The 24,116-nt window shown below is 48.6% G+C and overlaps 1 protein-coding gene across 8 annotated transcripts in view; it reads right to left on the bottom strand.

The window, feature by feature from the left end:
- The window catches only part of GRIK4 (glutamate ionotropic receptor kainate type subunit 4), a 476,655-nt gene that overhangs the window by 404,115 nt on the left and 48,424 nt on the right, over window positions 1-24,116 (bottom strand). The window contains exons 1-2 of one of the 8 annotated variants that reach the window (XM_063671506.1): window positions 19,531-20,081; window positions 17,886-17,987 (exon numbers count right to left, since the gene is read on the bottom strand). The exons of 2 other annotated variants lie outside the window; for them this stretch is intronic. The gene's annotated coding sequence lies outside the window, so the exon portion shown is untranslated. Of the gene's footprint in view, window positions 1-4,176; window positions 4,229-17,885; window positions 17,988-18,624; window positions 18,774-19,203; window positions 19,316-19,530; window positions 20,082-24,116 lie in introns of those variants that run through there. 5 more of the 8 variants (XM_063671508.1, XM_063671507.1, XM_063671509.1 and 2 more) reach the window with 5 other exon arrangements.

Here is a 24,116-nt window from a genome sequence, read left to right as displayed (position 1 = left end):
TCTAGAGGTCTTAGCCAGAGCAATCAGACAAGAGAAAGGATCCCCACAGTCTCTGCTCAAAAGCTCCTAGAGCTGTTAAACAACTTCAGCAAAGTTTCAGGATACAAAATCAATGTACAAAATCAGTAGCATTTCTATACACCAACAACGTCCAAGCTGAAAGCCAAATCAAGAACATGATTCCATTCACAATAGCCACAAAAAGAATAAAATACCTAGGAATACAGCTAACCAGGGAGGTGAAAGATCCCTACAACAAGAATTACAAAACACTGCTGAAAGATATCAGAGATGACATAAACAAATGGAAAAACATTCCATGTTCATGAATAGAAAGACTCAATATTGTTAAAATGGCCACACTGCCCAAAGCAATCTACAGATTCAATGCTATTCCTATCAAACTACCAATGACATTCTTCACAGAACTAGGAAAAACTGTTTTAAAATTCATATGCAACCAAAAAAGTGTTTGAAAAGCCAAAGCAATCCTAAGCAAAAAGAACAAAGCTGGAGGCATCATGTTACCTGACTTCAAACTACACTACATGGTTACAGTAAACAAAACAGCATGGTACTGGTACACAAAACAGAAACATAGACCAATGGAACAGAATAGAGAGCCTCATCCTTACACCAAATACAAAAATCAACCCAAGATGGATTAAGGACTTAAATATAAAACCTAAAACTATAAAAACCCTGGAAGATAACCTAGGAAATACCATTCTGGACATAGGCATTGGCAAAGATTTCATGATGGAGACACCAAAAGCAACTCCAACAGAAACAAAAATTGATAAATGGAAACTACCTAAAGAGCTTCTGCACAGCAAAAGAAACTATCAACAGAGTAAATAGACAACCTATACAATGGAAGAAAATATTTGCAAACTATGTATCCAACAAAGGTCTAATATCCAGAATCTATAAGGAACTTAAGAAGCAAAAACCAAATAACCTCATTAAAAAGTGGGCAAAGGACATCAACAGACACTTTTCAAAAGAAGACATATACGTGGCCAACAAGCATGAAAAAATGCTCAACATCATGAATCATTAGAGAAGTGCAAATCAAAACCACAAGGCGATATCATCTCACACCAGTCTGAATGGCCATTAAAAAATAAAAAAATAACAGATGCTGCTGAGGTTGCAGAGAAAAGGGAACATGTATACACTGCTGGTGGGAATGTAAATTAATTCAGCCATTGTGGAAACCAGTGTGGCAATTTCTCCAGGAACTTAGAATTAACATTTGACCCAGCAATCCCATTATTGGGCATATACCCAAAGAAATACACATTTTTCTACCATAAAGACACATACATGCATGCATATGTTCACTGAAGCACTATTCACAATAGCAAAGACATGGAATCAACCTAAATGCCCATCAACGGTAGACTGGATAAAGAAAATGTGGTACATACACACCATGGAATACTACGCAGCCATAAAAAACAACAAGGTAATGTCCTTTGCAGCAACATGGATGGAGCTGGAGGCCATTATTCTAAGCAAACTAACATGAGAACAGAAAAGCAAATACTGCATGTTCTTACTTATAAGTGGGTGCTAATACACTACTAATGGCAAAAACTGCAATTACTTTTGCACCAACCTAATAAATGCTGAATACACATGGACACAAAGAAGGGAACAACAGACAGCAAAGCCTACTTGAGGGTGGGGGGTGGGAGGAGGGAGAAGACTGAAAAACTACCTATCAGGTACTATACTTATTACCTTGGTGATGAAATAGTCTGACCACCAAACCCCCATGACATGCAACTTACCTATATAACAAACCTACACATGTACCCCAAACCTAAAATACAAGTTTTATATATATACACATATATACATATGTATAATGTATATGTATATGTATATGTATATGTATATGTATATGTATATGTATACATACTATTAAAAAAAAAAAAGAAACAAAGACTGTTACTACTTTTCAGGCCTGGCTATCTGAATGGCCCTATAGATGCCCATGGTAGAAGAAACTTCTGTTAGGTTCTTCTCAAGCCTCCTGCCTACAAACTATTCTTAGTGTGAAAAATCTTCCATTCAGACTGGGCGCGGTGGCTCACGCCTGTAATCCCAGCACTTTGGGAGGCCAAGGCAGGCAGATCATGAGGTCAGGAGATCGAGACCATCCTGGCTAACACAGTGAAACCCCGTCTCTACTAAAAATATTAAAAAGTTAGCCACGTGTGGTGGTGGGCACCTGTAGTCCCAGCTACTAGGGAGGCTGAGGCAGAAGAATGGCGTGAACCCGGGAGGTGGAGCTTGCAGTGAGCTGAGATCACACCATTGCACTCCAGCCTCAGCAACAGAGCCAGACATCGTCTCAAAAAAAAAAAAGAAAAAAAGAAAAATCTTCCATTCACTGAAATAAAACAGTACATGATGAACTATTCAGAAAAAAAAAGGAAGGAAATTCTGGCACATGTTACAACACGAATGAACCTTGAGGACATTATGATAACTGAAATAAGCCCGTCGCAAAAAGGCAAATGCTATATGAGTCCACTTACATGAGGTATCTAGAGTAGTCAAATTCACAGAGACAGACAGAATGGTGTTCTCTAGGAACTGAGGGGAAGAGGGAATGAGGAGTTGTTATTTAATGGGTACAGAGTTTCAGTTTTGCAAGATTGAAAGAGCTCTGGAGACTGATTGCACAACAACATGATGGTACTTAACACTGCTGAACTGTACATTTAAAATGGTTGAGATAATAAATTTTATGTTATGTGTATTTTACTACAATTAAAAACAAGAAACTACAAAATCTGGACCATCAAAATAAGATTCTCAAAGAGGCTGTCTTCTGAAAGCGTTCTCTAAATGACAATAAAGGAAGTGTCTGTGATCAAGGAATTACGTATGTTTTAATCCTTGCTCTATTTTCATAAGTATACTTGGTCTTGTAATTTAAAGGAGAGAGAGAGAGAGAGAGAGAGAGAATGAAAAGACAAGCCATAGACTGGGAGAAACTGTTTGCAAATCTCACATCTGATAAAGGACTTGTATCTGGAATATATAAAGGACTTTCAAAATGCAATAATAACAACCAATATAAAAATGTACAAAAGACTAAAAGATACTTCACCAAAAAAAGATACAGGGTTGGCAAATAAACAGATGAAAAGACACATCTTAAGTCGTTAGGGAAATGCAAATTAAAACTACCATGAGATACAACCATACGCCTCATAAAATGGAGAAACAAAATTTTTAAGATGTTTTAAGGATAATACTAGTGAGGATGCAGAGCAACTGGAACTCTCAGGCGTTGGTGATAGGAAGGGAAAATGGCACAGCTACCAGAGATCAGGTTGGCAGCTTCTTAGGAAGTTAAACATACACTTACCATAGAACCCACACCTAAGTATTTACCCCAGACAAATGAAAACTTAGGTTCACATCAAAGCCTGCACTCAAAACCGGGTGCAGTCGCTCATGCCTGTAGTCCCAGCTACTGGGGAGACTGAGGCAGTAGGCTCGCTACACCCTAGGAGGCAGAGGTTGCAGGGAGCTATGATCGTACCACTGCACTCCAGCCTGGATGACGGAGCAAAACCCTGTCTCTAAAAAAAAGAAAAGAAGCCAGGCACGGTGGCTCACACCTGTAATCCCAGCACTTTGGTAAGAACAGATCACTGAGGTCAGAAGTTTGAGACCAGCCTGGCCAACATGGAGAAACCCTGTTTCTATTAAAAGTACAGAAATTAGCTAGGCATGGTGGTGCGCACCTATAATCCCAGCTACTTAGGAGGCTGAGGCAGGAGAATCGCTTGAACCCGGGAGGTGGAGGTTGCAGTGAGCCAAGATTGCGCCACTGCATTCCAGCCTGGGCGACAGAGTAAGACTCTGTCAAGAAAGAAAAGAAAGAAAGAGAGAGAGAGAGAGAAAAGAAAGAAAGAAGGAAGGAAGGAAGGAAGGAAGAAGAAAGAAAGAAAGAAAGAAAGAAAGAAAAAGAAAAGAAAAGAAAGAAAGAAAGAAAACCCTTGTACTCAAATGTGTAGAGCAGCCTTATTCGAAATTGTCAAAAACTGAAAACAATCCAAACGTCCTTCAATGGGTAAATGAATAAACAAACTGGCATTTCTGCACAATGGAATACTATCCAGCAATAAAAAGGAATGAACTACTCACATATGCAGCAACATGGATAAATCTCAAATACATTATGCCAAGTGAAAGAAGCCAGACTCAGAAAGCTATATACTATGTGATTCTATTTATATGACATTCTGAACACGATCAGTGGTTGCCAAGGGTGGGAGGTGGGGAGGGAGGGTGACTGCCGGGGGTGTGAGGGAATTTGGGGGGTGACGAAGATGTTCCATATCTTGATTGTGGTGGTGGTTACACAACTCAGGACTTTGTCAAAAGTCATGGAACTTTATGCTAAACAGGGGGAATTTTACTGTGTGTAAAACATACCTTAATAAAAACCTGAAACTGTACAGATCGGGACCTGCCCACACATGTCTGTTGCCTCCAAGGCCATACTATGTCCAAGCCTCTGTCAGTTCTCACTCAACCTACAGCTACTCATGGCTTAACTCTTCCTCTCCTATGATTTATCCTCTATAAGCTGTCAAAATAACTTTTTCAAATATAAATCAGACTGTCACTCCCCTGCTTAAACTCCTCCAAAGTCATCTTATTTTAGAATAAAATCCAAATGCCTTCCCTGGCACACAAGGCCAGCGTGCTTCTCTGACCTCCTCTCATTCCACACCCCTGTGTCCACCCTGGCCATCTGTCCATTCTCTCGAAGACACTCAGCCTGTCCCCACCTTGCTACCGCCTTGCTCCCCTTGCCTGGAAGGCTCTGCCCTGAACTCTGTGTGGTTGGCTCCTTCTGAAAGGGGCTGACGTAAGTGTGGCCTCCTCAGTTCACCCTACAAAGCACCCGCCCCCATCACTCCGCAACCCCATGCCTCATCCATCTACAAAAAAGGGGGGGGGGTTATTTTGTCGTGTGCTGTCACTTCCCGATCATCCTTGTTTACGGCTGGCTGTCCCCACCCCACCATCATGCAGCCTTGTTCACAGCTGGATCCTCAGTGCTGGTAAAGGGCCTGGCATACAGTGGCTGCTCAATAAATGCCACTTGAGCTGGACTGTCATATTCAGGTAGGAGTATGCCTCCAAGCCTTCCTGGGCACTCACAGAGGGATACGGTATCGCTTCTACATGGCAGAAGCATGGCCCTGCCTGCAGGAACTCCCGTCTCGCCCCCACTACTTAACCCGCAACTTCTGACAGCTGGTTAGCAGCAGAGTCAGGGCTCAAACCCAGCCACCCATGGGGCTGGAGACAGTTGCAACCCTCCCCACCTCCCTCTCTGAGTATATGTGGAGATGAGCCAAGTGAGGAAGCGGGAAAACACAGCAGGGTGATACCAGAAACCAGGGGCTGGGCAGGGCGTTGGCTGGGACGGGAGACCACTGGCCAGCTGGGCCCAACCCTCAGCTCTGCCTGACTCCAGCTCCCAAGGCCGAGGGGCAGTGGCTGAGTGGCTGTTGGGATTCGGAATCCAATTCCACCACGTTGTACTGAGTGCCAAGCGTGTGTCTGGCACTGTACTAAGCATCCGTGTATCCCTCTCTGTGGAAGGGAGGGAAGGTGGAACACGGACTTACTGGATGCCCTGTATGTCCTAGAAGCTTCAGCTGTGTTACCTGTAAGGTTGGCAATGGTATCCTCATCTTTATGGGACCTCACAGAGGTCATACATGTTGTGTGTGGCAGAACCTCTTGGTGTCCACATCTATGGCTATTTCCCTTGCACATCTAGGAGCAGCTCTAAACTCCAGCTTCTTGGGCAGCACTGATCCAGCATCTCAGCCCAAGGGCCCCAAAGGATCCCACTGCTGTTGTAACTTCTCACGTCCTCTTTCCTCTCCCTGGGCTGTGCCCACGTCTATCCCTTCATGTTCTCATTCCTGTCACCTATGGGTAAAGACATACAGCTGAGATCAACTTCAACCAAACAGCCTAGCCCCAGGGAAGGCAAAGGTACCCTTCTACTTCCCTGCCCTCTGGTCTTGTTTCTTTCCTTCTCCCTGTTGCTGCCTCATCTCCCTGCCTTTGTCTCTCTGTTCATCTCTATGTCTCTGTCTCACGCATGCACACACATGCACACACACACACACAACTGCCACTACCCCTTTTCCAACTCACTTCCTTCAACTGTCCAACTCACTCCGCTGAAAGGAAAGGACCCTGCCAGACCAAGGCTCTGAGAAGCCACTACAGGGGATGGAGGAAAGGAAGTCTGGGCTGTGGCTATGGTCGTGGGGCTGAGCTGAGAAATCTGAGCACTGCACAAGGGCTTGTGGCTGCACACACGCTGATCCAACACCACTCTCCTCACTAAGCCCTCAGCCAGCTAAACACCCACCTGCCCCTGCCACCAGCAGGGAGGGGCTCTGTCCAGCAGATACTCTGGGCCAGTTCAGCAGCTGCCCAGTGGTGTAGTTGGGGAGGACTGAAGACAGGAGGGCAGGGACTGGCATAATTTCATGTCTGGCCTTTCCCAACGACAGGCAAAATGACTCTGTGATCCCCTGGCTCTCTAAATTAGCTGTATTTTACAATCCGTCTGCTTGGCAGGAAATGTCCCATTAAATCTTAATGATCTGCCTTCCAAGAAACTCCCCAGCCCCTTTGGCCCCTGGAGGACACCTAGCCCTGGAAGATCAGGGTAAGAGGCTAGTGGAGAAAAGGAAAAGACGAACCCCCCGAGGTGGTGTCTGGAATAGGCTCCCATCCACCTTTATTGGGCAACTGCCTTCAGAACCAGAAGAAGCCCCTTCTAACCCAAGAGATCTCCATCATCCCACTCTTCCCATAGGACTTCTGCCCTCCACACACCCCTCTCAGGCCAAAGTCCACTCACCCCCTCAGAAACCCACCTGGCTCTCCTCCACCCCAGGCTCCACATATGTCTCTAGACCACAGCAACTCCACAGGATGCAAGTTCAGGACAGCACCGTGCCTGCCCCACCTCTCCACACATGCACCGAGGTGAGGACAGAATCTTCCCTTGAAAGAAACATGCCATATGACATTCAGGATTATTCAAATATTAACCACCTGGATAAACAGTTTCTCTCATATACTCATTATCACCTCTCTTGCTGAAGCCAGCTAAAGTGCAATATTTCTCTTTTATATCCAGAGGAGAAGATGCTTCTGGTGACTCCTGGGGAGAGGGGAAATATGACAAGAAAGTGAAGGAAAGGGCAAGCTTAGGAGAACAGGGAGCTGAGTCCTTCCAGTTTCCCACCTCGACTCAGGCAGGAGCTAAAGGCAAGACCTTGACCAGAAGGCTGGAGGTTACCCAGAACCAAACATCAGCCAGCCACGTCCCGGGCCCAGCACGGGCTGGTGGTCATAGAGGGGCCTTGGGAACACAGGCTCCTCTATGGGGACCTATCCAGCTCCCAGAACTTCTAGCATGACCGTGGCCTTGTTACCTCTTGGGCCCCCTCTGAGGGCACTGCCACCTGCCCCTGTCTAGGGTGGCTGCCCATAACCATCACAGCTGTAAGCAGAGCTCTTCATCGACATTGCATTAAACCCTACACATTCTTGGCTGAGCCCTTTCCTTCCTGTCTTTATTCTCTCTCATCCCACCTTACCTTTGGCTTCCACCCGCCCAGGTCATAGAAAGCTAAGCACAGGTGTGTGGATCCCTCTCTGCTTCTCCCATCACCCCTAGCCAGCAAAAGGTCCCACCAGTCAAGAGCAGCTGTACTCTTCTCCAAGCCCAGGAGGGGAGCAGAAATGGGGGGGTCTTCCTGAAGTCTAGCCTCACCTGGCAGAGAAGACAAATCACCTATTTTCATGTTTGCAACCAATTTTAAAGTTATCATTGTGGATTCTTAAGATGTCAACTATGAGGAATCCTATTGTCCTACTAATTAATTCAACAAACTCCCTGAAAAAATAGGAGTTGTAATTGTAATTCCAAACTCACCCCTCGACCACTGGAATCAACTAATTAAACAACAATCAGCCAGCAATGGGCTTTCATGGGGAAGATGGACTATTCCTTTTTATAGCTGCAATTAGGCGACACATTCAATAATCAGAATGAAATACAAATTCACCCAAGAGCCCAGTAAATTATGGCCACTCACACTTTGTTTTCCTATGGTTGCCTCCCAGAAAATAAAAGGGGCTGCATCTTCCAGCTGCATGCAGCAGGATGCCGTCTGGATGGCATTTTTTTTTTTTCCAGAGACAGGATCTTGCTCTGTTGCCTAGGAATTTAGTGGTGTGATCATAACTCACTGCAGCCTCACACTCCTGGGCTCAAGTGATCCTCCTGCCTCGGTGTCCCAAAGCACTGGGATTACAGGCACATGCTACCACGCCTGGCCTTGGATCATCCTCAAGCGCTCCTCGCGGTCCCTCCCCAACACCAGGGGGCTTTCTGCTACTTGGTTCATAAGCACAAGGAGAAGGGAGGAGGGGGCCGCCAACATCTGTAGGGGTGCCCAGCAGGAAGTCAAAGTGACCTGTGGTTTCCGGAGGGAGAATAGGGCAAGAGCAGGAATCAGTTCTACACTTGTGCCTGGGTAGGTATGTGAGGCACACGCCCCAAACCCATGCACACACCCCAAACCCACACCCGCACTCTCAGGAGCACACCCCATTCAGCAGTGGCCAGCACCTGCCTAGACGCACAGTGGAAAGAAAGCTTTTTGCATTTCTTGCAAAATGTTCTGGGGGGTGGAGGAGGCCTGGAAGATAGATGGTGAGAGGACCCGTGAGCCAGAGGGAAGAGAAGTAAAATGATGCAGACAAGTTCCATGAGGAGCCACTGAACAAGGTGTGAAAATTAAATCAGGTAAAAGGCTGGGCAGGGAAAGGGGAGGGAGGCCTGAGATGATAAATGGAAAGATAGCAGCACCAAGGCACCAGGAGCCCGCCACAGACTGGGCTAAGCGGAAAACTTGTGCTCTTCAGAATTTGCCAAAATGCTCGTGTCCTCAAAGGGAGGGAGCAAAGGATCCCAGCATGAACGTGCATAACCGAACCACCTCCACCGGTCTACCTCAGGCAAGGTGGGCACAACAGGGTCCTCTGGAGCTAAGAAGCCTGCTGAGCAGGGAGCCCATTCTTCTCTTCCCAGAACTCTTAGAAGGCTACGCAGGATGCATTTTCAAAGCATGACACAGCTTTAGGAGAAATGCAAGTGAGGGAGTTCTTTGAAGAAGATATAGTCTTTAGTTCCCATGTCCTCAATGTTAGACATTCCTTGAGGTCAGGGGTCCCTTTCCTGTCACTCAGTGTAGACCCAGGCACATAGTAGGTGCTCAATGAATTCTTATTAAACAGAGATGCCTGGTTCTGGGACACCTCTCGGCTCAGTGGGCACTGCAGGGAGACACAGAGGAAAGCACTACCCCTCCCCACAGACTGACTAATGGAGTGTTTCTGTAGATACCAAGTGATGCACTAAGAATTGGTTCATTCCTTCATTCAAACACATTTATTGAGCATCTACTCCATACCACCTGAGTGCCTGGCACCATGGGTTCAATAGTGAACAAGACAGATGTAGCCCCTGCCCTTACAGATCAGGGAAGAGACACAAATCATCAAAAGCCAGGAAGTATCAAAAATGCAATGTTATGGAGGTAGAGGATGTTGGCCTTCCCAAAGGAGAAGACATTCAAACGGAGGCCTGAAGAATGAAGGAGAGTGAGCCAGGTGCTTCCGTGTCCTCATGTGCAAAAAGGGAGTAACAGCGCCCGTCTCACAGGACTGCTGGGAGAATTTAAGAGACCATATACGTAACGTGTCACCACAGCCCCTGGTACTGTGACTTGTTTGCTATTTTGGCTATTATTGTTATGATCATCCCGCCACCACTCCCTCTTTGGGAGAAGACCCAAAACCAAGGAGGACCATCCAGCCCAGCAACATGATCGTGGATGGCTGCTCCCGGCACAGTCCCCCGTACACTCAGCATAATCACACAGCACAACCACTGCTCAATTCAACCAGCATGACAGAGCCCCACCACGCACCTGGCACGTGGGAGGAGGTGTGTGACTTGCTCTTAAGGAGCTCATGGATAAGGCTGGAGAGAGACACACAACAAATACTACCTTTCATCGGGTGCACTCTATCCCTGAGTCACTGGTGTTGGTCCCAGGGGAGAGAGGATTGATTGGTCAGGAGATGCTCTCAGGACTCTAAGGCCCTCTTGGGGTAGCAGCCCCGAGCCTGGAGTCAGCGAGATGAATCAGCAGGAGCCCGAAGGCCCTGCCATCAGCCTTGCTGCAGCCAGGCTCAGTGTGGGCCTCTGGGATGTGGAAGGACCCAAGGAGAGCCTGGCTTGGCTGTAAGCCCAGGCCACCTCCAGATAGAAGGGCTGGGAGAGGGTCCCTGAGCCCCAAATCCTGGAGCTCTGTGGTCACCTGGCTCTTGAGTCAGGCCCATCCACACACTGTCTATGGAAGCCAGGACCAGCACCTGCTGACTCCCAGTCCAGGCCACACCCCACTGCTCTCTCTGTTTCTAGGTTTCCCCATGTGTCTTGCCAGCCCTCGTCTACCTGCTCAGTGACCATTCTGAGTCCCAAGTGCTCCAACTCTCTCTCTCCATCCCCTGTGTACCTCTTTCTCCCACCCAGTGAGACGAATTTGAGCTGGACCTCCAAGGACGCACAAGCTAGAGCTAAGGACAGCTGAGGCCAAGGGTCTGCCGCAGTGGTGGGGATGGTCACAGGTGGGGAGTGGGTATGTGGGACCAGGACTAATTGACTGACTCCTCATTATGGGCACAGCTTCCCCTCAACAGCCACGTACCAACGTCTTTTTCATCATGGCCCAGCTCTTGGAAGCTGTGAAGAGTCTGATTAAACATCTTTAGCATATGTTCAAGGAGAAATGCCCACACAGATGACTAAAGATTTATATCCTGATGACAATGGCAGGATTAACTTTATTGATCAAGCATCACCGTCATCAACAACAAACATTCACGGGGCTCACTCTAAGCAGACCACTTGTCCTTCAACCCAAGCACTGAAACACCCAGGATATCACACCAAACTGGCAAAACCACCCTGGCTCATGGCCTCAAGGTAACTACAATCCACAAGAGAACACTGCGCTTTAAATACGTTTTAAATACCTCAAATTAAAAGACACTGTGATTTCATAACACCGGGGCCTAGAACTGTATTAGATCAATAAGAGACTACTGAATGAATGAATGAATGAATGAATGGGTGAATGGAGTATGGCTACCTCTCAATGGCTTTGGGCCCAATGGTCTAATTTAGAGATTACCAAGGCCTCTGGCTTTCCAATCTTCTTGCACAATATTTAATGGCCTTAGTTGGGTCATTTCATTACTAATTTGTTCCTCAATCAGAAGAAGGGAACAGCGGAAATGAAAAGGGGAAAGACACAAATCCATCAGTGCTGTTCCCTTTAGCAGTTCTGGGAGAGGGTTTAGTGGGTAAGAAAGATTGAAGCTAATGGCAAAAGCAGGCCTTGGGAATTATCAGTGGATTTTATTTATGCCTGACTTCTGGCATGAATTGCCATTTTGCTCCCACTCCACCTGGAAAACTTCCCAAGAAAGGCAATGCTTTAAGAGGTGATGATTGTAAAGACGGGAGGGAGAGAAAGAGCCCAGACAGGAGGAGGCAGCCTCCTTAAAGCAGGCCAGGCAAATCTTCCCAAAGACAGCCTGCGAAGGAGACAGGCGCACTCTCTCTCCACTCCCCACCTCGACATGCTCATGCCTTCCAAGTTGTAAGGGACTTCAGATGAGTTCCCACCTGATCTTCTCCACAACACTCTACTCCCTGACCTGCCCGATCCAGATGGAAATTTTTCCAGGCAAGGGCTATCAGGCATGTTGTAGTGGGGATGTGTTATGGACTGAATGTGTGTGTCACCCCTCAAAATTCCAGTGTTGAAAGCCTTACCCCTCAAGGTGACAAAGTATTAAGTGGTGGAGGCTTTGGGATGTGATTAGATCAGGAGGGTGGAGCCCTCAAGAAGGAGACTCGTGCCCTTCAAAGAAGAGACACAGAACTTGCTCTTGCTCTCTCTGCTCTCCACCATGTGAGAAAGACAACAGGGAGACGGCCATCTGCAATCCAGGAAGGGGGCCTTCTTCAGACCCTGGATCCGCCGGCACCTTGATCGTGGACTTCACTGCCTCCAGAATGGTGAGAAATACATGTTGTTCAAGCCACCCAGTCTATGCTAGAATGATCTGTTATAGCAGCTCCAGCTGACATAGACCGGATGCCTCCGGTGACTTCCTGTCAATCAAAGGACCATGAGCAGGGCTGTGCCACAGTAATGGCCTCAGTCCTCATGTTCCCCAACATGTTCCCCAGCATGTTCCCCACCACCAAGTAGGTCGTTCACCCAGGAAAGTTTAAAGAACCCAGGTCACCTCACAGACCTGGGGCTTCTGTCCTGGCAACCCAGGCCTTAGACGTAGTCTAGGCAAAGGTGCAGGGTGTCAGAGAGACAGACATCCACAATGGAGGCTGGCAAGAGAGGAAGGAGAGGAGAGATGAGGGGGGTGGGCCAGGCCAGGTGGATGAGGGGTGGTGAGAGCCAGGGGAGGGTGCGGCTCCTGGGCCCCCACAGGAGGAGGAGTTAGAATCATAGCTTGGTGGAGGAGGAACACCTGATGTAAACCAGCAGACCTGCGTTTGAGTCACAATTCTGCCACTTACTAGTGAGCATGCAGGAGGGTCCTGCCACCAATCAGCTTTCCTAAAAAATCAAAATCTTCCAGCAAGATGAGGGACTAACCTAAGCAAAAGGAACACGTGGGCTACAGAAAACAGGAGATCCAGCCCGGGGGAAAAGAGACTGCTGTGCTAAGGTGTGGAAGGCAACCAGCCAGAGTGCAGGGTGTGCAGCGGCATCCAGAGGACAGTCGTCACCATGTCTTCAGCTGCTGCATAGCTTTTCAATCTGAGAAAACTCCTGGAGAGCACGCTCCATCAAAACAATGGAGTAAACCAAGAAAGAAGAAGATGCAAGGTCTCAGAAACAGGGAATGTAAATCAGGGACAGACAAAAGGAATCTAGGGAAGAGGGGGCCAAGGGAAGTCCCAGGAAAGCAGCTGGGCACCAGGCCTAGAAGGCAAGCAGTCCAGACATAAGAACAGAAGTGTCCAGGAGTGAAGGTTCCAAGACACAGGGGCTGACTGATCACCTGGAGAGAGTGACCTTGCAGAAAATCATTCCGAGAGGCTATTGATAAGTACAAAGAAAACTAAGCAAATGATAAAACAAGGCAGTTACCAACTTCAAAACAAAATGAGAGGTAAGGAAACAACTGTTTCACAATAGTTGTAAATAATATTCACATAGATAAAATGTAAATTCTGAATATTCATTTAACTAAAGTTTAAATACCACATATGGGGGGAAGGTAAGTGTCAGACGGAATGGTAGTATAAGAGACTAAATCCTCATTACCATAAACAGAAAATTGGCTGGGCATTACTCACACCTGTAATCCTAGCACTTTGGCAGGCCAAGGTGGTAGGATCACTTGAGCCCAGCAGTTCAAGACCAGTCTGGGCAACATAGCAAGACCTGTCTCTACAAGTAATAACAAAAAAATAGCCAGGTGTGATGGTGCACCTGTAGTCCCAGCTACTCGGGAGGCTGAGGTGGGGTGATGATCCCTTGAGCCCAGGAGGTTGAGGCTATAGTGAACTGTGATTGTGCCACTGCACTCCAGCCTGGGTGACCGAGTGAGCCACCCTCTTAAAAAGCAAAAACAGAAAGTCAACTGATAATGTATACAATCAATACATTAAAATATAGCAATGCACACATATTTAGAACTATAGAGATGTGGAAATCTCAGAAAAAAGCAGCTGAACAGTTGAAAGCCATTATTTCAAAAAAGGGAGGCTGGGGGACAGGAAGGGTGACAGAGAAATAGTGAATATTGTTATAAGCCTTTTAAAATATGATTTGACTTATAAACTATGAGTAATTATGACAATAGCTTTTTAAAATCCCCAACCCCTGATCCTCTGTTGTTGGCAGTAGAGCGAGGTTCCCCACATGAGAAAAGCTGCAGCCTTTTCAACCTTGATCCCTGTCGCCTAAGCTTCATCTTGCCCTGGCAGTCTCTCACTCTTTATTGTTGTCACCAACAGGATGGGCTCCCGGAGCAGCCAACACCATTTTCATGTAACTCTGCTATGGAGAGTTCTATGTAACTCCTTTGCTATGGAAATGGGTCCTGGCCTTAATCCCAAAAAGCACAACTAATGAGACTAGAATGATTAAATAAGACTTTCTAACAGCCTGGAAATACAAATGGGAAAGGAACAAGAGGCATACGCATCTAGCAGATGTGGCCTTTGGGAGTATGGGAGATTAGACCCTCCCTCAGGTTCCCAGTTTACCCTACCTAGCTCCCCACCCACCACATAGGGGCTACCACTGTTCCCTACACCCAGCCTCCTCCAAGTCTGTATTTGCAAGAGCAGAGCCCAGAATTTCTCCTCTGCCACTGTGGAGTCCCTCTTGCCACTCCTGTTCCCTGGCTAATGACCCTACTCTTCTCCCCAAAGTGACTCTACACATCACTACTTTTTAGGGAAGCTACTCTTCCCTTTCTCAAATTATAATTCAACAACAACAAAAAAATCCCTGACATTCACAAGGGAATACCCATAAACAGAAATGGGGGCATGAGAGAAGGGGAGCTTCTTAATTTTGGACAAAGCAGTAAACATCTTTGAAGCCTTAGTTTTCTGACCTGTAAAATGGGGATGATAGTATCTGTTCCAGTCCAAGAGTGCTTATCAGGATCAAGTCAGATAATGGATGGAAGGCAGCTTTATAAACTAGAAAGTCCCTTATGAATGTGAATTATTAGTATTATCATCATTGGTCATAGTAATTTTCTGAATTAGCAGACCTTAAAGAGATCCTTGAGTGGTGGGGGCCAATGCACCGAAGTTCAAAGCCTCCATTGCGAGTAGCCCTTTCCCATATTAACCATGGGGCGGGGCGTGCCTGGTAGGTCTATTATCCAGCTTGTAGCACTGCCAGTTGCCCCGCCTGGAGCTGCAGACGCCCCGGGCATAGACCTTGGTGCCTCAAGCAAATGGCTCTAAACACCTGTGCCACTTCCCCTTCATAAAATCAAATCGCTCACTAATGCTCCTCAGCTCCTTTCATCCAAATGGCAACAGCCGTTGTTCTTATTGGATTGTAGATGAATCATTTGAAAAATATTTTGGGGCACATTAGAGAGGCAATAACATAAAAGTACCTGGAAAATGGTTCTGTTTTGTTTTCCACTTTGCAAACCCAAACTGGAGCCTGGGGTTGTATTACATATTTTTGTCTTCTTTTTTTAACAGAAGGGCTTTGCTCATTTCCTCTCCATGCTGGGAAAAGGGACACGTTAATTACTGCTGGGTGGGGAGGGAATCTCTCTGAGGCTCTAACTCCATCTTTGGCAAGAAGGATTGCACAAGAGGAGAGGTGAGACTTAAATGTCAGCCTTCACATCTCCAAAGTCACCGGCACGGTGACTTACACCTGTAATCCCAGCACTTTGGGAGGCCGAGGTGGGTGGATCACTTGAGGCCAGGAGTTCCAGACCAGTCTGGCTGACATGGTGAAACCCTGTCTCTACTAAAAATACAAAAATTAGCCAGGCATGGTGGTGTGCCCCTGTGGTCCCAGCTACCTGGGAGGCTGAAGCAGGGGAATCGCTTGGACCTGGGAGGCAGAGGCTGCAGTGAGCCAAGATTATGCCACTGCACTCCAGCCTGGGCAACAGAGCGAGACTCTGTCTCAAAAAAAAAAAAAAAAAAAAAAAGAATGACTGGAAAGAAGGTGGTGTACATCTCCGTCTCCACTGAGGACAAAATGGAAGCAGTAAGAACTCAACTCAGGCAGGATACCAGGAGGAACTGTCTTATTATAAGGCAACATTTGACTGCATCCCCTTAAGAGGTTGTGAGTCTTTGTTGGAGAGTTGTTTGTTTGTTTTGTTGTTTGTTTCTTTTTGAAGCAAGGACTTGTTCTGTCGCCCAGGCTGGAGTACAGTGGTGCAACCACAGCTTACAGCATCCTTAAACTCCAGGGCTCAAGCAATCCTCCCGCCTCAACCTCCCAAGTAGCTGGGATTTTAGGCAGGCACCACCATGCCCAGCTAATTATTTTATTTTTTGTAGAGGCAGGGTCTTCCTGTTTCCCAGGCAGGTCTTGAACTCTTAGACTCAAGTGATCCTCCTGCCTCGGCCTCCCAAAGTGTTGGGATTATAGGCATGAGCCACCATGCCCGGCCTACTGTAGATTTTATGCTAGACAACTATCTTTATGGGATGTTTTTGGTCTGTACCTGCCTTGGAGAAGGAGAATAGAACATATGACTTTTAAAAAGCCCAACACCGTCACATAAGACATACCTCCTGTTGACATCCCATATCCACTCACTACCTAGGGCCAGCCACAGGTGTCTGAGAAGGGAATGTGGGCTTCCCAGTGTAGCCAGGGATGTCTCTTTCATGGACATTATCACTCTCTTCCCCTGCTCAGGAAGTGCGGGCCACTCTCTGTGGTCTCCCTCTGGAGTCCCGGCACACAAGGCCTTCAGTCACATGTCCATGTGTCTGTACCAAACCCTTAGCTCTGCTAACTCTAACACGAAATCCCCATTCTAATCCCTTTCTTATCCTGCTGAGAGCTCTGGGTCTTAATTCCATTATTTAACACATCATAAACGTCAAGGCTGGGGAGATGCCTCACACCTGTAATCCCAGCACTGCGGGGGGCCGAGGTGAGAGGATTGCTTGAGCCCAGGAGTTCAAGACCAACTTGGGCAATACAGAGAGATCCCATTTCTACCAAAAAATTAAAATTAGCTGGGCGTGGTGGCACACCCCTGTATTCCCAGCTATTTGGGAGGCTGAGGTGGGAGTATCGCTTGAGCCTGGAAGGTCAAGGCTGCAGTGAGCCATGATCGCACCACTGCACTCTAGCCTGGGGAACAACAGAGCAAGATTGCATCTCTAAAAAAATAACAACAAAAAACAAGCTGGGTGTGATGGCATGGCCTGGGGTCCCAGCTACTGAGGAGACTGAGGCAGGAGAATCACTTGAGCCCAGGAGTTCAAGGCAGCAGTGCAACACAAACATACCTGTGAATAGCAACTACACTCCAGCTTGGCCAATACAGCAAGACCTTGTCTCAAAAAAAAAAAAAAATTAGGAGGCCGAGGTGGGCGGAACATGAGGTCAGGACATCAAGACCATCCTGGCCAACATGGTGAGACCCCATCTCCACTAAAATACAAAAAACAAAAATTAGCCGGTGTGATGGCACGCACCTGCAGTCCCAGCTACTGGAGGCTGGGGCAGGGGAATCGCTTGAACCCGGGAGGTGGAGCTTGCAGTGAGCCGAGATCGTACCACTGCACTCCAGCCTGGCAACAGAGTGAGACTCCGTCTCAAAAAACAGAAACAAAAACAAATTTAAAAAAAAATCGAGGTAAAAACAAGAAAAAAAATCTGTGATATGTCCCTAGAATCTCTCCCTTAGTTGATGTCAACCCATTAATTGCTCACCAGTAATGAAACCACTTTATTGTACTACCCACTCAGAAAACTGAACCTCAAGACGTAAAAGGGTTTACAAGTTGTTGGAACAGTATGTGCCACATATGCTCAGCACCTTCTTTATTCCAAATCTGGAGGGTCCAAACCACATCATAGGTTGGCCCAACTTAGTCCATAGATTAGCTGGCAATCACCTTAAATAGTCTATTTTAACACCAGCATGGGCTTATCTGACATCTGACACCTTACTCAGTCAGAAGGAATTTGAAGTCTGGCCTCCTTTCTCAGTCACTTCCTGGCTGGATGACCGTGGACGGGGTGCCTAACGTCTCTGGACTCCAGTTACTTCCTCTGAAAAGCAGAATAAAGAATATCTTGCCTAGATCAGAAGATCTCTGGAAATCCCTTACAGCTCAAGAGCTACAATTGCTCACTAAACGGCCTCTACAAATGAAGAATTTTTTGCCTTTTCATTTGTCAAATAAAATCTGAGGCCTAGGGTAATAGGCAAAGAATAGGCTTCAAAGTGCAAAGTACAAATCCAGGCTGCCATTTACTGTATCTTGGATATAAAACTTAACCTCTGTGGGCCTGGCTCAGATTTTTATCCTAGAAATAATGACGCCTACTTTCAACACGGCTCAAGGGGTAGGAAACATAGCATCATCCTTCCAGCCTAATACCAAAGTCACACCCCAAGCCCAGAATAATCACGTGTGTCTCAACTCTTTCTCCTGGATTTCCTGTCTTGCTTTTCACTCTCTATAGAAAAAGATGGTTTTGTCCATTCCCTGGCAACTAACGTGCTATTAGTTTTCTCATGTGGCTAGGTATTACCTCTGAATTATAAGTGGAAAGACCGAGATGTAGAAAAGAGCCAGGTGACAGGAGTAATTAGTGAGACAAAGCCTGCAGCCAGACCCTGAATTTCTACTCGGGTCTCATTAACCGTGAGCGCTGCCCGGCGCTGGAGGCTCCCTTCTCCTACCTGTCGTTCTTCCCCACTCGGCTGTGTTCTGTTGTACCTCGTACAATATTGGATCTGTAAAACGCTTTATACTCCTTTAGCCAACACAGGGATGATTCAGAACAAGATTGGGTTATTACAAATTCAGGAGGCACTACACACACGGCTGTCATGTTTCAGTTACCCTTTCTCCCGGTTTAATAAAATTTGCCACACTAATACAAAGCCATCTTTTATCGTTTTCCCTGCAGTTGTAACAACTTGTCCAGCGCCTTCCTGCTAATTAAAGGAGGAGGGGATGCGGCAGCTCATTGGAAAGTGGGCTTCTAGGGAGGCTGTCAGTATCTTTGCAGTCACTTAGCTCTGGTTCTTGGAGTCCTTTAACCGCCGGCTCCTCCATGATATGAAGCCTAATGAGGTCAGCAGCCGGTGGCGACATGGCAGGCAGTCCCGCGTGGCGGCGGCCGGGGCAGCTGGGCGCGCTGGCAGGAGAGCAGGCACAGCGCTCCCCACGGGCAGGATGACGCGGGCTCCGCAGCCCGTCCTCCCACGCTGCCCGGCATCACTGCCTCGGCCCTGACGTGCGTGCGACAGACTCACCGCAAACAGTCCCCAGCGGGAGCACGAGGCCGAGACGGGAGGTGGGCGGCTACACAGGGCACCCCCCCCTCCCCCCGCAGCCGGCGGAGCAGATCGCCGGAAAAGGGAGGCGGTAGGCGAAAGGGAAGCGGGGAGCTGGGAGAGGAGCTGTAAACAAAGAGCTGCCCTTGTGCGAAGTCCTGAGCCGGGTCCAATCAGCCCGCTTCCTGTGGCCCACGCGCTGCCCGCCGGCCCACGCGGGAGCCTCGAGGGGCGAGGCGGGAGCTGGGCGCAGTCCTTGCAGCCAGCAGCCACCTCCGCGCGCTCCGCCGCGGTCCAGCTAATTACCTGCTGCGGCGGCGGCCGTGCCCTTTAGGGTGCATTAGCATTCCCGCCGCGGGCGCTGCCCTCGCGGCATCAGCACCGATGCCCGGCCACCTCCAGGCCCGAACGACTGCGGCTGCGGGAAGGCGGGTCGAGGGGGGCTACGGCACCCCAGGGAGAGGCCGGGGGCCGCCCGGACCTCGGAGGGGATGGGGTCCTCTCCGGGAGGCACCCGTCTCCTTCCTGGGTCCTAAGACCCTTCCCAGCCCTGCGCTCCGACCCCACTCCTCCCGAAACGTCAGGGAATCGGGACAGGAGGGCAACGGGCAAAGCGGGGGCGGGCGCCCCCTGATTAGCATGCGGCGCCGGTTGCCCGGGCCCGGATTCCCGAGCCCCCTCCCCGCGAGCGCACACTAATAAGTTTACAAATGGAAGCCGGTGGCGCCGCTTGCAATAAAAGGCAGAAGCTGCGCTCCGGCGCTTCAATGAGAGCATTTTCCCCCGTAACAAGGGGCTGGATTCAGCTGCCTGGTGCCTTCTGAGCGGGGCGAGTTGCCAGAGCAACCAAGGCCTAGCGCGCACGTGGGGAGAGGGAGCTGGCTGGGGCTCCAGCGCTAGCCGCCGCCTGCGCGCCCGGGCCCTTCCTCAGGCCACAAGCCACTCCTCCGGGACACTGCCTCCCCCACCCCAACTTCCCCACTACATAAACTGCCTCCCTACCCACCCCCTAGCCTTTCAAAGGCTCTCCGGCAGCTTGTGTTAAATTCATGAGACACACCGGGAACACCTCCTCCGCGATGGGAAAATAATGTTTAGGCCTGGGGTGTCACTGGAGAGGGGGCCCAGACGGTGACTGTGCTCAGAGCGGGCCTGGAGGCACAACCGACCCCAGGTGTGGGAGGCGCCAGAACTGGTGCAAACAGCAGTGAAACAGCAGGTGGAGATTCCAGAGCCCTGGGTAGCTCAGGAGGTAGGCTTCTGAATGACCTGGGGAAGGGTGGAGGGGAATTCAGAGCCTACTAATCCTGAGTGCCACATCTAACTTCCTGAGAGGAGGCTCCAAGGACGGGAGCTCCAGAAGTTCCTGGGGTCTAGGAGCTGCGGGGAGACCAGCTGGACCGTGAGCAAAGCACCCATCCATCCCACCTGTAACCCAGGGCCGGCTGCTGCTGCTTTCTCCCAGCCTTTGGCCTAGGTTGGTTTAAAAAAAGCGAGTTCAAAAGCTGAACTCGCTTTTGGTCTTCAGCTCTCAAAAGTTCACATTTTGCTCCAGAAAGTTAAGGCTGCTGTCCACCCTGCTTCCTTCCCAGGGACCAAAAATATAGGGATTGTTTCTCTCTTTTTACAAGCTTGTCACTGGGCACAGGGTTCTTCCAGGCCCCAGAAGTTGTTCTCTGGAGCCCAGAGAAGCTGGATCCCATAGTTCCTCTCCTGAAGCTAGGCTGAGGGCTGCTAGGCAGCCGCCTTCCAAATGACCACATGCTAGTATCCTAGGAGATGTACACCCAAACACAGTGCTTACCGGCCAAGCAATCCCTATCCCACACGGACAAGGAGGCTGATACTAGACACTGCGAGTATGTCTACTAGAGAAAGAGCCCACTTCTTCTGCAACTGACAAAAGAAGGGAGCTCATTCCTGGGTTTTACCCAGGGAGGCGGTGAAGTGGAAAGACACACTTCACCATCCCCGTTCCGGAAGCTGGGCCAGCTGGGTGCCAGCCTGCATGACTGACATCTCGGCAGTCACATACATCCACAGCCCAGTGGATGTCATGCTTCCGCAGAAGGCCAAAATGGGGTCCCCCACTGCCACCAGGCAGCTGGACACTGCAGAAGAGGGCTGGCTGCCCATTCTGATCCCCTGACCTGGCTCCTCCCTTTTCTACACATGATACCCCCCAAGCCCAATCATCACTAAGTCCTGTGGGTTCTACCTTCTAGAAAGTCTCTCAAATTAGTCCAAGCTGCACACATTTCTCACTAACACTGCCCTACCACCACCAGAGGATCTCAACCTGTTCCCTTTTGTGTAAATCTCCCCAGCCATTTCCTGGCACCCTTAGCCTGGTATACAAGGCCCCCCATGACCTGATCACTGTCACATCTCCAGCTTCTTCTCTTCCCTTGTACTCTGGCTCCAGGCTGCTTGCCGTGACCCAAACACAAGTCCTCACTTACTTCTGTGTGTGCAAGCTCTTCCCCAGCCCCCACCAGCCTCACAATACCCTAACTCCCCTTCTTCCTCTGGTTGGTTCCTTTACATCCTTCTAGGCCCAGCTCAGGCATCACCTTCTCCAGGAAGCCCTCCCCAGCTCTCTGCCATCCATCTGAGACTAAGTTAGCCTCCCAGATATACTTATCTGCTCCTTCACTAGACTGTGAGCTTCTTAGGGGCAAGGCCTGGGTCCCTGTTGACTTTTTCACAAGGCCTTATTGGCAAATGATTAAAAGTCTCGGCTTTGGAGTTAGTGAAATGTCAGTTTGATTCTTAACGCTTCCATCTGGGATGTCACTTAACTTCTCTGAATCACAGTTTCCTCATTAAATGAATAACAGTAATATCTTAAGGCTGTTGGGCTTAGGTGAATCGATGGGTTTAAAGGACTTAGCACAGTGCCTGGCCCATGGTGAGCAGATTCTCCCTCCCCTTATTGTATGTACTCCCTCAGTGTCAGCCCATCTGGCACATTCTAACAACTGCTTCCTAATTGTTGAGCTAATGAATGATAAGAGGAAGAACAGGACATCCTTCTGGGGCTCTTCACCACCTTGGCCATACCCTCCTGGATATTCTTTATTTGGCACCCTTTTCAAGTGGGCCACAAAGAACTTTTGACCAAGTCACACTCCCATCATCAGCTGTGTAGCGTGCAGCAGTCGGGAGTCAGATCCAGATATATGACTGGAGGAGAAGGCAGGAAAAAGAAACAGCTAAGACTGAAGGTGGCTTTGAGCCTCTGGGTCATCTTGGGGTTTGGAGGAGAGGGAGGATATGTGGGGGTGGCCAAGTTCTTCTGGAAGACAGAATCATGTGGTAGTAAAGAGGCCTTACCCACATCGCCTTCTCTTTGCTGTTTCCCGACCCCTAGGCATACATGGGCTGCCCCCGAAGGTGTGGCCTGGGACACCCTTTCTATATATGAGACCCTCTCATGTCTTTTGCCATTGCTGGAGCGGGGGTATGCCTGCAGGGAACTCTGGGGAGTCCCCGAGTAGGCCCCCCTAGTCCCCACGTGGCTCTCCAGCAGCAGAAGGGACCTACAGTGCTGCCTGTCACCAGCGCCATGTTGCTTCCTCCCAGGCAGAGAGGCCTTGCTGGTGGGTATGCAGGAAGAGAGGCAAAAGCATGAAGGAGAGAAGGGAGAGGAAAGCTCAAAGCCCAGTAGCAGGCGCCTTGATGCAGAAATATCTTCTAGAACATGAGGGAGAAGCACTCCATCAAAACCTTCTGGATTTCCAAGTCAGCCAGGCTGATGACCCGCAGCAACCCACCCTCCCCTGGCTGCCCCTAAACCCAGGGCCTGCTCCTGCCCCACCTCCCAGTCCCACCCCACCCCTCCTTACCCGGAGACCACACACCAGGGGACTGGACAGGCTCACTCCCTCCCTGGCTGTCTTGCAATTTAAATTTCTCACCTTCCTAAACAGCCAAGATTTATGGCACACTTGACAGAAATATTTAATTTTCCAAATGTCTATTATTCAAAGACTATGGAAATCTCCAGCCCTAACATTTCCGCATTAATATCCATCTAAGGCTGAGGCCAAATAAAGATCTTCCCAGAGGCGTGGAAGTGGGGAAGGAGGAAGACGAAATCCTTAGCAGACAGGAAGGACCCACAGAAAATCCCCCACGAGATCACACCATCCCCACTGCTCTTCCACTGAAGTAAATGTTAAAGCTTTTTAATTATTGTCATTAACATAACTGCATGCTTATTATGTGCCAGATACTGTGCTAAGCAATTTTAACAGCCATGATCTCATTTAATCCTCACAACCCAATAAGGTAGCCACTATAATTATCCCATTTTATAGATGAGGAAACTGAGGCACCGAGTGATCTAAGACCACCCAGCTAATGAATGAAGGAGCTGAAATTAGAACAATTTGACTGTATCATACTGTCTCTTGTCTGTGACTGATGGAAACACTCTTTCTTCCCAGACTTGTATACAAGTCTATGTATACCATATACACACATATACATACTATATCCAATTTACTTCCATATATCATTGTGAAGGAGACTCATTGATGAATTCAATGGGGACACTGTGTAGGGTCCCTGCTATACCCAGAGCACTGCTGTGTGGCCAGCATAACAAATGTGGGGCTAGGTCCCCTGTCTATCATGATCTTAAAATCTGCTTGGAGGCCAGGCACAGTGGCTCACTCCTGTAATCCTAGCACTTTGGGAGGCCAAGGCAGGTGGATCACCTGAGGTCGGGAGTTTGAGACCAGCCTGGCCAACATGGTGAAACACCATCTCTACTAAAAATACCAAAAAAAATTAGCCGGGCGTGGTGGTGCACGCCTGCAATCCCAGCTACTTGGGAGGCTGAGGCACGAGAATCCCTTGAACCTGGAGGTGGAGGTTGCAGTGAT

Source organism: Pongo pygmaeus, chromosome 9, assembly GCF_028885625.2.
Source record: "Pongo pygmaeus isolate AG05252 chromosome 9, NHGRI_mPonPyg2-v2.0_pri, whole genome shotgun sequence".
In the NCBI taxonomy this organism is placed as follows: Eukaryota; Metazoa; Chordata; class Mammalia; order Primates; family Hominidae; genus Pongo; species Pongo pygmaeus.
The sequence above is the reverse complement of the archived record's forward strand: the minus strand, read 5'-3'. Positions and strand labels throughout refer to the sequence as shown.